The sequence below is a fragment of the Physeter macrocephalus genome, chromosome 7 (genome assembly GCF_002837175.3).
Source record: "Physeter macrocephalus isolate SW-GA chromosome 7, ASM283717v5, whole genome shotgun sequence".
Lineage (NCBI taxonomy): Eukaryota > Metazoa > Chordata > Mammalia > Artiodactyla > Physeteridae > Physeter > Physeter macrocephalus.
In genome coordinates, this window is record NC_041220.1 from 44,352,976 (window position 1) to 44,366,606 (window position 13,631).

The 13,631-nt window shown below is 35.2% G+C and overlaps 1 pseudogene; it reads right to left on the reverse strand.

Moving 5' to 3' along the window:
• Nucleotides 1-12,769: 12,769 nt before the first annotated feature.
• LOC102982006 (60S ribosomal protein L39-like) lies at nucleotides 12,770-12,924 on the reverse strand (annotated as a pseudogene).
• Between the last annotated feature and the right edge of the window lie 707 nt (nucleotides 12,925-13,631).

A 13,631-nucleotide genomic window follows, 5' to 3' on the forward strand; every position in this document is an offset into this window, starting at 1 on the left:
GGTAGCACATTGTTTAACCTCATGCAACCCACCAGTATTGGGGCTACTAGTCGGAAAATACCAGTTTAGAATAAAATCAAGGTATTTATATTCCAAATCAAGGTGACATCCTGTCTCTGTAATGTATCTCACCCCTGCAGTCCCTGTGATCAGGTGTTAAAATTCTAAGGTCATAGAACCAAAGAAAGAACTTCAGGATTGAGAACAGATTTGGGGGTGTCAGCCTCCAGAACTGGAGGCCTGACACTGTTGGGGTTCTCTCCAACTTCCTCTCATATGGGATTGCCTCTGCTTGGCTTCATTTGCTCTTACATCGACAGCGTCTTCACGTATGAATGAGAGACAATGGCTCCTAGTTGCTACGAATTCACATCCTTCAAACTCTACAACCTGAAGTGGAAGGGTAATTTACTCTTGCTTTAAACAAAAAATTCAGGGCAGGAATCTGTTTGGACTATATTAGATCGTATAACAGGCTTGGACCAATCACTGTGGACAAGTGAATTGACAATAGGATTCTAGACCTGGATCAAATGCCTACCTCTTAAACCTGGACGATGTGTTATTGAATCTCTTTGAATTGAAGGAGTGGTTCCCAAAAGAAAAGGTTAGGGGAGGGGAGGAAGGAGAAGTTCCTAAAGAGGCAAAATAAAAATATTCACTACATTTCATCTTTGATAGACACATCTTCACCGTTTTACCAGTACTTAAACTTTCTTCAATGACCATGCTAATATAAGACAATTAGTTCATGTGTAACTGAAAACACATTTATTCTCTTCTATCAGAGCACCACCTGAAATCTTGTTCAGTTGCTTCATTTAAAACCTCTGGATTACGTTCAGTTCTCTCAATCAGGTCTGGATGTACCACTTTGTGATCTGGCCATTTATGGGCTAAAATATAAATAAAACCACCTCCACATATGCATAAAAACAAGACAAACATGATAAGAACTTCTGTTTAAGAAACAGGGAAAACGGAAAGCAACATGCAACGATCAAAGCTCTAGGATACAGATTTTATTCTACTAGCCAATGGTCTTTAAATTATTTTTCCCCTTGGCTGAAGAGTGAGTTCTATGAGAGAGCACCCATATTTCCTGTGAGTGAGGATGGTTGGAGCCTTCCTCGCCCAATGTCCTCCATGATCACTTTTCAAAGGGATATTGGGAGGATTTCCATCTGTGGGCAATACCACCTTGGAAGTTCTTTTCCTATTTATATGAGTTTAGGAAATCCTGAATTGCTTCAGGGATTAAGTAGTCATAGGTTTCTTATAGCCAGGCCTGGGTGGCAAATACTTTACTTACATAATTTGTTGGATGCTAGGCAATTTGATTTTTTTTTTTTCTCCATCTACTCTCACTTCCTAGGTGACCTCATCTTATTTCTAAGTCTAACAATAGGTGTCAAGCACTGTTTTAAGTGTCTGAACAATGCATTCATTCATTCATTCTTTCTTCTTAGCAGCCCTATGGGGTAGGTAAAATAGTATTATCCCAATTTAGAGAAGAAAAAGTGAGGCATAAAAGAATTCCCTCATTTTCCCAAATTGCACAGTTAATAAGAGGCAGAGCCAGATTTTGAGGCAGTTTGGCTCAAATTCTTTTTGTGCATGGGACCACTCTCATGACACTTCACCCTGCTCAGGCTCCAGTTTCTTCCTCAGAGCAGTGAGCAACACTGGACTGTGAGTGGAGTCAAAGGGAGCAACATCCTTGGATGCCTCTGGGATCTTTTGTCAGGAGGCTTGAGCAGCTGTCTGGGCCTGAGCTCTTCAGACTTTCTCACTTTTCTGGAACTAACAAGGGCCCAGTCCTCACTTTTATTTGGATTCCTAGTCCCTTGTCCTTGCTTACATGAAATGGTGCAGAGAATTGAATCACACTATTATAATTATCCAAATCAAAGATGATGCAAATGGATGGGCAGATATACCATGTTTTTGGGTTGGAAGAATCAATATTGTCAAAATGACTATACTACCCCAAGTAATCTACATAGTCAATGCAATCGCTATCAAATTACCAATAGCATTTTTCACAGAATTAGAAAAAAACATTTTATAATTTATATGGAAACACAAAAGACCCCAAATAGCCAAGGCAACCTTGAGAAAGGAAAAGGGAGCGGGAGGAATCAGGCTCCCTGACTTCAGACTGCATTTCAAAGCTACAGTCATCAAAACGGTATGGTACTGGCACAAAAACAGAAATATAGATCAATGGAATAGGATAGAAAGTCCAGAGATAAACCCACCCCAAGTAATCTACATAGTCAATGCAATCGCTATCAAATTACCAATAGCATTTTTCACAGAATTAGAAAAAAACATTTTATAATTTATATGGAAACACAAAAGACCCCAAATAGCCAAGGCAACCTTGAGAAAGGAAAAGGGAGCGGGAGGAATCAGGGTCCCTGACTTCAGACTGCATTTCAAAGCTACAGTCATCAAAACAGTATGGTACTGGCACAAAAACAGAAATATAGATCAATGGAATAGGATAGAAAGTCCAGAGATAAACCCACGCACCTATGGTCACCTAATCTATGACAAAGGAGGCAAGAATATACAATGGAGAAAAGACAGTTTCTTCAATAAGTGGCACTGGGAAAACTGGACAGTTACATGTAAATGAATGAAATTAGAACACTCACTAACACACACCCAAAAATAAACTCAAAATGGATTACAGACATAAATGTAAGACTGGATACTATAAACTCTTAGAGGAAAATATAGGCAGAACACCCTCTGACATAAATTGCAGCAAGATCTTTTTTGTTCCACCTCCAAGAGTAATGAAAATAAAAGCAAAAGTAAACAAATGGGACCTAATTAAACTTAAAAGCTTTTGCACAGCAAAGGAAACCATTAATAAAATGTAAAGAAAACCCACAGAAGGGGAGAAAATATTTGCAAACAAAGTGACTGACAAGGGATTAGTCTCCAAAATATACAAACAGCTCATGCAGCTCAATATCAAAAAAACAAATGACCCAATCAAAAAAATGGGCAGAAGATCTAAACAGATATTTCTCCAAAGAAGGCATACAGTTGGCCAAGAGGCACATGAAAAGATGCTCAACATCACTAATCATTAGAGAAATGCAAATCAAAACTACAATGAGATATCACCTCACACTGGTAAGAATGGCCATCATCAAAAAAAATCTAAAAACAATAAATGCTGGAGAAGGTGTGGAGAAAAGGGAACCCACCTACACTGTTGGTGGGAGTGTAAATCGGTACAGAAACTATGGAGAACAGTATGGAGATTCCTTAAAAATCTAAAAATAGAGCTACCATATGATACAGCAATTCCACCCCTGGGCATGTACCTGGAGAAAACCATAATTCAAAAAGATACATACACCCCAATGTTCATTGCAGCACTATTTACAATAGTCAGGACATGGAAGCAACCTAAATGTCCATCAACGGAGGAATGGATAAAGAAGATGTAGTACATATATATAATGGAATATTATTCAGCCATGAAAAGAACAAAATAATGCCATTTGCAACAACATGGATGGACCTAGAGATTGTCATCCTGAGTGAAGTAAGTCAGACACAGAAAGAAAAATATCCTATGATATTGCTTGTTTGTGGAATCTAAAGAAATGGTACAAATGAAGCTGTTTACAAAACAGAAGTTGAGTCACAGATGTGGAAAACAAACTTGTGGTTACTGGGGGAAAGGTGGGTGAGGGATAAATTGGGAGATTGGGATTAACATATACACACCACTATATATAGAGTAGGTAACTAATAAGAACCTACTGAATAGCACTGGGAACTCTATTCAGTACTCTGTAATGACATATGGGAATAGAATGTAAAAAAGAGTGGATATATGTGTATGTATAACTAACTTACTTTGCTATACAGCAGAAACTAACACAACATTGTAAATCAACTACACTCCAATTTTAAAAAAACTAAATATAAAACAAAAGAAAAAACCCTCAAAACAACAACAAACAACAACAACAAAAACAAAAAAAAAAACCCCCAAAAACCCCCAAAAAACCACAAAGTCATGATAGACCTTCAGCACTTTTGTGTTGTGGACCACAGGCAGAAAAAGTTGTTTGTGCTAAAACTGTGTTCTCTTTTGTTTACTGCTTTCAGTTTGGGTCACCTCAGTTTTAGTTCTCAATTCTGTTTGTATATTTGTATCAACCAGAGAGCTTTTAAAAATACTTGGCCCTACCACATGACAATTAAATAAAAGTCTCTGAGGATGGAGCCATGGCAACCCTATTTTTAAAAGTTCCCTTGATAATTGTAATGAGCAACTAGTATTGAGAACTTTTGCCTTAGATCAGTGGTTCTCAAAATTTAGCATGTGGCAATATCACCAGGAGGGCTGATTGAACAGAGATTGCTGTGCCCCAGCCCCAGAATTTCTGATTCAGGAAGTCTCAGGTGGGGCTGAAGAATTTCCTTTTCTAACAAGTTCCCAGTTGATGCTAATGCTTCTGGTTCAAGAACACAGTTTGAGAACTACTGCCTTAGACCAAAGCATGGTACTTTTTGCAGCGCCTCACTAAGTTTTAGAAGAGGCAACCTGTTTTGATACTCTGATATTTCCTACCAGGTCTCCTAAATTTCTAGCCTCCACTGGTCCAGAACCTAAGCACTCACATTCAACAGGTAATATTTTAACCATTTGCTGAGGGGATTATATCACAACTTCCCAAATTAGTTGATATTTGTCTTGTCTCCAAATTTTTACTATTACCAATAATGCCCAATGAACATCTTTGAACATATATCCTATTGTCCTGTGCAGGTGGTCTGCATTCTCCAGTATGAAAGCCATCACTCATAAGTGGCTATTTACATTTAAATTTATTAAAACTAATAAATAAAATTAAATATTCATTTTCTCTGTCATCCTAGTCACATTTCAAGAGCTAAATAACTCATATGTCTGGTGCCTACCATATTAGACAATGCAGTAGAGCATTTCCATTATTACAAAAAGTTCTATTGGATAATGCTGGTTAGATGTTTGTCAAATGTGTTTCCTTTACCTGAGCATGCAGCTAGATATATTTTCCAGTCCCTTACATTGAGGCCTGGCCATGTCACTAGTTCTTGTCCATGGAGTGTGAGGGAATGATATGTCTCTTCTGGGCTAAACATGGAAGGAACTTGTGTCCCTGAGTGATTACATGGAACAGAGAGGGTGGGCTTCTTCCTCAAGCCAAGGTGAATTGTGACAAGAGTGAGAAATAAATCTTGATTTTGTAAATCCATTAATATGTTGAGGTGTTTAGTTGTAATATATAGCCCAATTTGTTTAGTACATTGCCCTACAAAAATGTTAGGAATTGTAAGATAGCATTCTTAAGTACCAATAATTTTTTTTCAAAATACTGCAGACATGAATCCATTCTTATTGTCATTTATTACTGTATAGTAGACACTTGAATGCAGTTTTTTTTTTATATTTTTGTAGGTAAGTTTTTTCTCTAGATATTTGCATACATGTTCTTTATTCATTAAAATATTTATTTTTGTATATGTGTACATTGATTTTTTCTTGGTACTTGGTGAACCCTTTAAATATTGAAGCTAATGTTCATTTTCAGCTTAAGAATATTTCTATTATTTCTTTAATTATTATTTTGCATCTGTTTGCTTTATACTATCATGAATTCTTTAAGCTTCAATTTTCCCTGTAGATTAAATTTCCTGGGTGTAGTTTCTTTTTATTTCATTATGTTTATGAGTCTGCCTAGGTTTACATAACAAAATGCCATAGGCTGGGTGGCTTAAACAACAGAAATTTATATTCTGACAATTCTGGAGGCTAGCAAATTTAGTTGCTGGTTAGGACTCTCTTCTTGGCTTGCAAATGGCAGCCTCCTAACTATGACTTCACATGGTCTTTCCTTGGTGAGTGGGTGCAGGGAAAGAGATAAAAAATGTTCTCTTATTTCTCTTCTTGTAAGGACACTAATCCTAAGGGATCAGGACACCACCCTTATGACCCTATTTAACATTAATTACTTCCTTAGAAGCCTCATCTCCAAATACAGCCATACTGGGTGTTAGAACTTTAACATATGAATTGAGCGAGGGGGAAACAAACATTTTGTCCATAACAATTATTTATTTTTTATTGCTTTATTACCCTCAGAATTCTGGGAGAATTCTAATGGTCTTCCTTTTTACAAAATAGATTTTCTTCAGTTATAAAGTTGTTTTTCAATGCCTACATCATATTTGAAATTTTGACCCCATGATTTTCATGTTGCTGCATTTTTTTTACAGATCTCATATTGTTTTCATTTTTTCATGATTACTTGCTCTAATATCAAGGGTATGTTTTGATTTTGATATATAAAAATTCAATGACATTTATTTGTTGTTTTAAGAACTGAAACCATAAATCCAATGAGCAAAAAAGGGACTCATTGGAAGGTTCATGGGCTAATTTAGGAAATGGAAGAGCAAGCTAAACCATTAAGCACTGAAAAATTAAATTCAGAAATTGTCATCAAATGTCTCAGCTCCAACTATGTTCGCTCTCCACGTGGTTCTGCTCAAAATTCAAATTACCTGGAGAAAAAAATCTCATTGACCTCATGAGGTCACATTTTCTTTGTTTTGAGATGTGTGATTTTGGAGATAAAGTGTGTATGTCTGTTGAACAGACCAAAAAAAATCATTATTAAGGAGGAAAGTGAAATATTTTTTCACTCATAATTTTCTAACATTCGATAGCACATTTTAATCTTCCAAAGATGAAAAATAAATATTTTTTTCTGATAACATGATTTCTTGTAGGAAATCTACTACATAGAGAAAGATTTTAAAAAATTATTCTTTAGGTTGGACTTTTTCTTCTTCCTTGTATGTCATTTCATTGCTTTCAGTAAGATGGTAGCCTATTGTTTATTTTGATGACAAATCCCTCACCTATCTTAGTAATAGAATATTATTGTATTTTTGTCAGGGCCTTTTTTCCCCAGCTTTATTGAGATACTATTGACATATGACATGTAAATTTAAAGTATGCAGTGAGATGATTTGTTATATGTATGTATTATGAAATGATTACCATAATAAGGTTAGTTGACATTTCCATACCCTCAAACAATTACCTTTTTTTGTGGTCTTAACATTTAAGATTTATTCTCTTAACAACTTTGAAGTATATAATACAGTGTTGTTAATTATAGTCACCATGCTGTACATTAGATCCCCAGAACTTATTCATCTTATAGCTGCAGTTTGTTCCCTTTGATTAACTTTTTCCCCATTTTCCCCACCCTCAACTCCCAGAAACCACCATTCTACTCTCTATTTCTGAGTTTGGCTTTATTAGATTCCACATATAAGTGAGAACATGCAGCACTTGTCTTGCTCTGTCTGACTTATTTCACTTAGCGTAATGCCCTCAAGGTCCATCCATGTTGTTGCAAATGGCAGGATTTTCTTTTTTTTTCATGCCTGAATAATATTCCTGTGTGTGTGTGTGTTTGTGTGTGTGTATAAATGTGATCTATATATCACATTTCCTTTATCCATTCATTGATGGACAATTAGATTGTTTCCATGTCTTGGCCATTGTGAGTTATACAGCAATGAATGCGGGAATGCACGTATCTCTTCAAGATAGTGATTTTATTTCCTTTGGATATATACACAGAAATGGAATTCCTAGATGATACAGTAGTTCTATTTTTAATTTTTTGAGGAATCTCCATACTGTCTTCCACAGTTGCTGAACCAATTTATATCCATTAACAGTGCACAAGGGTTTCCTTTTCTCCACATTCTCATTAATACTTGTTATCTCTTGTCTTTTGGATACTAGCCATTCTAACAATTGTGAAGTGGTATCTCATTGGGGTTTTGATTTGTATTTCCCTGATGATTAGTGATGTTGAGCACCATTTCCTGTACTTGTTGGCCATCTGTATGTCATCTTTGGAAAAATGTCTGTTCAAGTCATTTGCCCATATTTTAATATAATTGCTTTTTTTGCTATTGAGTTGTATGATTTCCTTATATATGTTGGATATTAACCCCTCTCAGATATGTGATTAGCAAATATTTTCTCCTATTCTGTAGGTTGTGTTTTCATTTTGCTGATTGTTTCTTTTGTTATGCAGAAGCTTTCTTATTTGCTGTAGTCTGAGGACCTTCTTTATATATTTCCTGTGTGTACAGCCCTTACAAAAGTGTGGATGATCAGTTGGTCCTCTGTGGCTCCTAATATGAGCCTATATGCATTATATAATTCAGAAATACCTTGACCATCTTAGTGTATGGATGGTACATTTTTCATTTCCAAGGTTAATGCATATTTCCACTATTTCCATATTTTGAAGGTCATTTTCATTGATATCTAGAAGGGGAGATTTAGATACTATGATCCCAGTATCAACCAACACAGGATTTTTCAAATCTCTTTTAAATGAAAGTTGCCAAGCTTAACGTATGTTTTAAACATTTTAAAACTTAACTTCATATAATGTATCTGTGAGAATAAAAAAAAAATCACAGTATACAATTCTCTCTGAGGGGTAACGCTCAAAGCATTTATCAGTCATTGACACATTATTAGGCATTAGATCATCAGATGCAAAACAGAGGGAATATGAAGTAGGTGTGGTAACAATGTCAATAGGATAAGTTGTGGAAGCAAAACTCAATTAAGGGATATTGCTAGGAATGGCAGACTTGAAAATGGGAGCCTTTGGGTAGCAGCTTATTTCCCTAAAGCATGTAGGACAATCTGATCCTTTTTTGAGAGCTTTTTATTGTGGATGGACATGGAGATTATGTTCTAGCTAACAGATGTGCTTAGTGTAAGAAAAATAGTAAAAAGGGAAGAAAAAACTTTAATTTACATTTGTTCTATATTTATATGCATATATTACATATGAATAGGCATATATTATATATGCATATTAATATAATATGCATATATAAAATATAAGAGAATGAATATATGCATAACTATATGAAATTAATAACAGGGTTACTGTGAATGTGGTTAGCATGATGAGATTGGATATAGTATGAAAGCATGTCCACAGGTGGTATCATTCATGAATAGTCCTATGCCAAACTATGTGGTCATAGGTGGTAGGCAACCTGGGAAGGAAACTTTTCACAGTTTATATTTTTATACATTTTAATTATTTGTACTATGTGAATATATTAACTTTTGAAAGTAATAAAATGAAAAAGTAAATTAAATGTCTTGAGGAGAGAAAATATGTGACTGAAAACAAATTAAAATTGCATGTTTTACATCTGTCTCACAAGTAATACTTTTTGTCAAAAGAACTACTTCTTATAGAAAAAAACTCATCTTTATAACTTTTGTTTTGTTCTTATTTTCTCCATCTTTTTCTTCCCTAAAAATATAAATCAAAACAGCCTTTTTGTGATTACTTCAATATGTGCATCAAAATATTTCATGACAAAATAGTAGGAATTATTAAACTATTTAACTAAAAGTGATATGAAGTTCACTTTTTTCAATAAACTTGTAACTGCAGTTTTATTTTTAAAAGCAAATTTCATAATCTCTTTTTTCCCTCAAGCATTTGACTGGATTGTTGGGTTTCTTAGAGCAAGGACATTAGGCATTAAAACCAGATGCTTCTCATGAACAATCATTTCCCTCTAAAAACAAGCTAAACTGTCTTGAAATCTGAATTGATAAATTTGTTTTCCATTTTAAAAAAATTTCAACCTCAATTTTAATCCCAGCAGTCATGTATTCAAAGGATATTAAATCCAGAAATATCAGAGCCAAATTATTTAAACATTACTTGGGAAAGCCCATTGTGTTCTAATTTCACTCAAGTTGCAAAATAAATGTGTCAGGGAAAGTTAGGCTGTGCTGTGATAACACACAATCTGAAACTTTTAGTAGTCTTAAATAGCTAAGGTTTATTTCTTGCTCATACTTCTTGTCCATTTTTGGACAGTTAGGAACCACCATCAAATCTTCCTTACTCCAAGCTAGAGTTTCTTTGTGGTGGTACTATTGACAGTTTGGGCTGGCAAAGTTTTTGTTGTCTCAGGGTGGGAAGGGTAGAGGTTGTCCTGTGCACTGTAGAATATTTAATGCAGACCTGTCTTCTACTCACTAGATGCAGGTAACACCCTCCACAGTCGTGCCAACCAAAAAATGTCTTCAGACCTTGCCAAACATCCCCTAAGGTGGCATAAGTAACACAGGAACCACTGCTCTCCAAAACACTGCAGTCAGGACAGAGTGAAAGAATGCATGCAGAACTGCTCGGGGGCTCTTTAAGCTTCTGCCTGGGAGTGATTCACACCACTTTTGATTGTAGAGTGTGAAACGTGGCCATATTTAACTTCCAGGAGGGAAGAAGTACATGTTCTCATGAGGGGAATAAAAAAAAATATTAGGGGACCAACACTAATGACCATCAGATTTTTTTTGTATGTTTTGTTGGGGAAATGAATATCTTTTCCTTCCCACCAAGTAGTATATTTTCAGCAGTGAATCATTGACTTTAATCATATATATGTATGTGTGTGTGTGTGTATATATATATATATATAATAGAGCAACTATTTATCATAACTTTGGGACATATTAGAAAATAATTACTAAAAAACTAGTGATGATATACTAGTTTATAAAATGTATAAAGGAATACCATATCATCTTCAAAATATTTTGTGTTGAGTATTTACCATGCAAGAAACTGCCCTAAGATCTTAGGTTCACAAAAAGTAAAAAGGAAAGGACAGACATTTTCTGACTATTATGAAAAGATGACTTTTATACATATTATATTATTTAATTCCCCAATAATTATTTGAGGGAGGTATCATACCTTATATCATTGAGTAACCTGAGAGACAGAGAGTTTGAGCTGTGACCAGATTTATTGAGTTGGTAAGAAACACACTCTGAATTCAGATTCTGGAGCCATCTTCCCAACTCTGTGCTTTCTTTATTATATTACTTCTTGGCTTTGTAGCCTCCACAACTAAGGAGTTTATAGTTTATTTAGATGTGACATATACGTAAAAATATCTAACAATAAAATGTTTAGAGGACTTTTCTCCTTGTACTTGAAGTTATGCTAGAAGTTATACCAGAGTTGTTGTCTCTTAAAGTTAGAGAGAATATTGAATGTCATTCAGTAAAATTGTCCATTTAAAAAATGTAAATGAACTATATAATTATTTGTAATCCAAATTTCTGGTTACTTAAATGCATAGCATTAAAACTTATAAAACAATTATGAGGTATAATCATATTGTCTCATATCTTTTTTATAGTTTAATATATTTTAATAGCAAATTTATAGGAACAACACAGAAGACGGACAACATTAAAAACATGTACTTGCATGTAAGACAACTCAGTTAGAAAACTATAGTGGATGGATGGAATCTACTGTATAATAAGAATGCTATAAACACCATTTAGTTGCCACCAATAAAAAATTTACTTGTTTTAAAAAAATCCAAATGCTGGCGTTGTCTAAGATTTAGTAGATTTATTTATAATTGTAAAATTGAACTGCTGAAACTTCTTCACGGAAACATTTTGACGTGCATTAATGCTTTACATCTTACATTTATATTAACAGTTCACGTACAAATGAAAGTGGATAAACTGCAAATACCTGACTTCTGTCCCCTAGTTTTCTACTTGCAATCACATACACTTAGGTGCTTTTTGACTCCACGGGGAGTAAAAGATATCAATGTTCAGAACTACCAATAAAAGGAAGAAGAGAATATTGTTTTTGAGAACTTGATCAATCACAGAGTATAACATTCTCTCACTAGTAAGGTACCTCCTGACAGATGCCAAAAAGTTACCCAGATACTCTAGTAGCCCTACAGCTGTCATCTGGGAATCCTTTAGGGTCAGATAAATCATGGAGAGCTTGACATGCCAGTAACTCCTTTGCAAGCATCATTTTCAGAGACTGATTTGTCCACTCAGATTGACCTGAGAGCCACTTTGGAAGACAGTTTGGTGGTTTCTCAAAAAATTAAACATAGACTTACCATATGACACAACCATTCTACTCCTAGGTATATACTCAAGAGAACTGAAAACAGGTCCACACAAAAGCTTGAATACAGATAGTCATACCAGCATTATTCATAACAGTCAAAAACTTGAAACAACCCAAATGTTTATCAACGAATTATGGATAAACAGAACGTGGTATACATATATGATGGAATATTATTTATTATTTAGCCATAAAAAGAATTTAATCATTTTTTCTGTCATGTTTGAATTTTTTGGACACAAATTGAAAAACTTGGAAAAAGATCTGAATTTTACTGACACTAAAAATGTTCTTTGTACACATGTGCATCACTAAGGCTCTTTGGTTGCTAATAGTTGAAATTGACTCATGTAATTTAAGTAAATGAGTAGTTTTTTGAAAATACACAGAGACGCTCACAAAATTGACAGAAAAATCTAAACAACAAAACTTTGGAAAGGAGAGAAAAGTATCAACAACATCTCCTCTGGTCCCTTCCTTTGTAGCAGCTTCAATTGTTTTATTTTTTTTTCCCCAAGCAAAAGGCCTCACATATTACTGAGCCAACCTACTTGTACAGAAAAATAGAAATAAAGAGAAAAACAATTATTTTCCCAGTAAAACATATCCAACTGTCCCAGATAGTGGTGACATTTTCAGCTTGTTATGGTAAGATGCTAGCGACCTTGATACAGCATAAATACGTGGGCCATCTTATGTGCAGTTCCTTACAGACACAACTTGGTTCTTCTCCAGCATCTCCTTTTGTCACTGTAGTGATTTTGTTACTAGTTTTCATCTGAATCCATTGAGGAATGGGATTATTCTGCTTTTGTTTCTTGTCCAGTAATCTCTTTATCCTGAAAGTCTTGAGAGAAGACATAGTGAAGAATGGAGTCAACCACACACACCTAGATGGAAGAAAAAAGTGGCAACTTCAACTGTTTTTTAACTCATGTCATTCTGCTCAAGACACAAACACTGAGCAGAGAGAACTTGATTGGCTTGGTTTAGGTCATATGCCAGTCCTTGGCCAAGGGAGTTTGACTATCCCACCTAAATTGCGTGAAAGAAGGTGGGGTAGTTTCCCAAAAGACATTCAGGGGGCTGTAACCCAGAATAGTGTCAGGTGACAGAATTGTCTTTGAATTGGCATTATTCCATGTACATGTTTTATCATTTCCAAGGTCACCAAACAGCAGCAGTAACCACTAATAAGAAGTCATCAGAAAAGGTGCAATTTCACTAGCAGGGAAAATGAATCATATCTTCTTTTTTTTTTTTTTTTTTAACATCTTTATTTGAGTATAACTGTTTTACAATAGTGTGTTAGTTTCTCCTTTACAACAAAGTGAATCAGTTATAGACATACATATGTTCCCATATCTCTTCCCTCTTGCGTCATCCTCCCTCCCACCCTCCCTATCCCACCCCTCTAGGTGGTCACAAAGCACCGAGCTGATCTCCCTGTGCTATGCGGGAGCTTCCCACTAGCTATCTATTCTACGTTTGGTAGTGTGTATATGTCCCTGCCACTCTCTCACTTTGTCACAGCTTACCCTTCCCCCTCCCCATATCCTCAAGTCCATG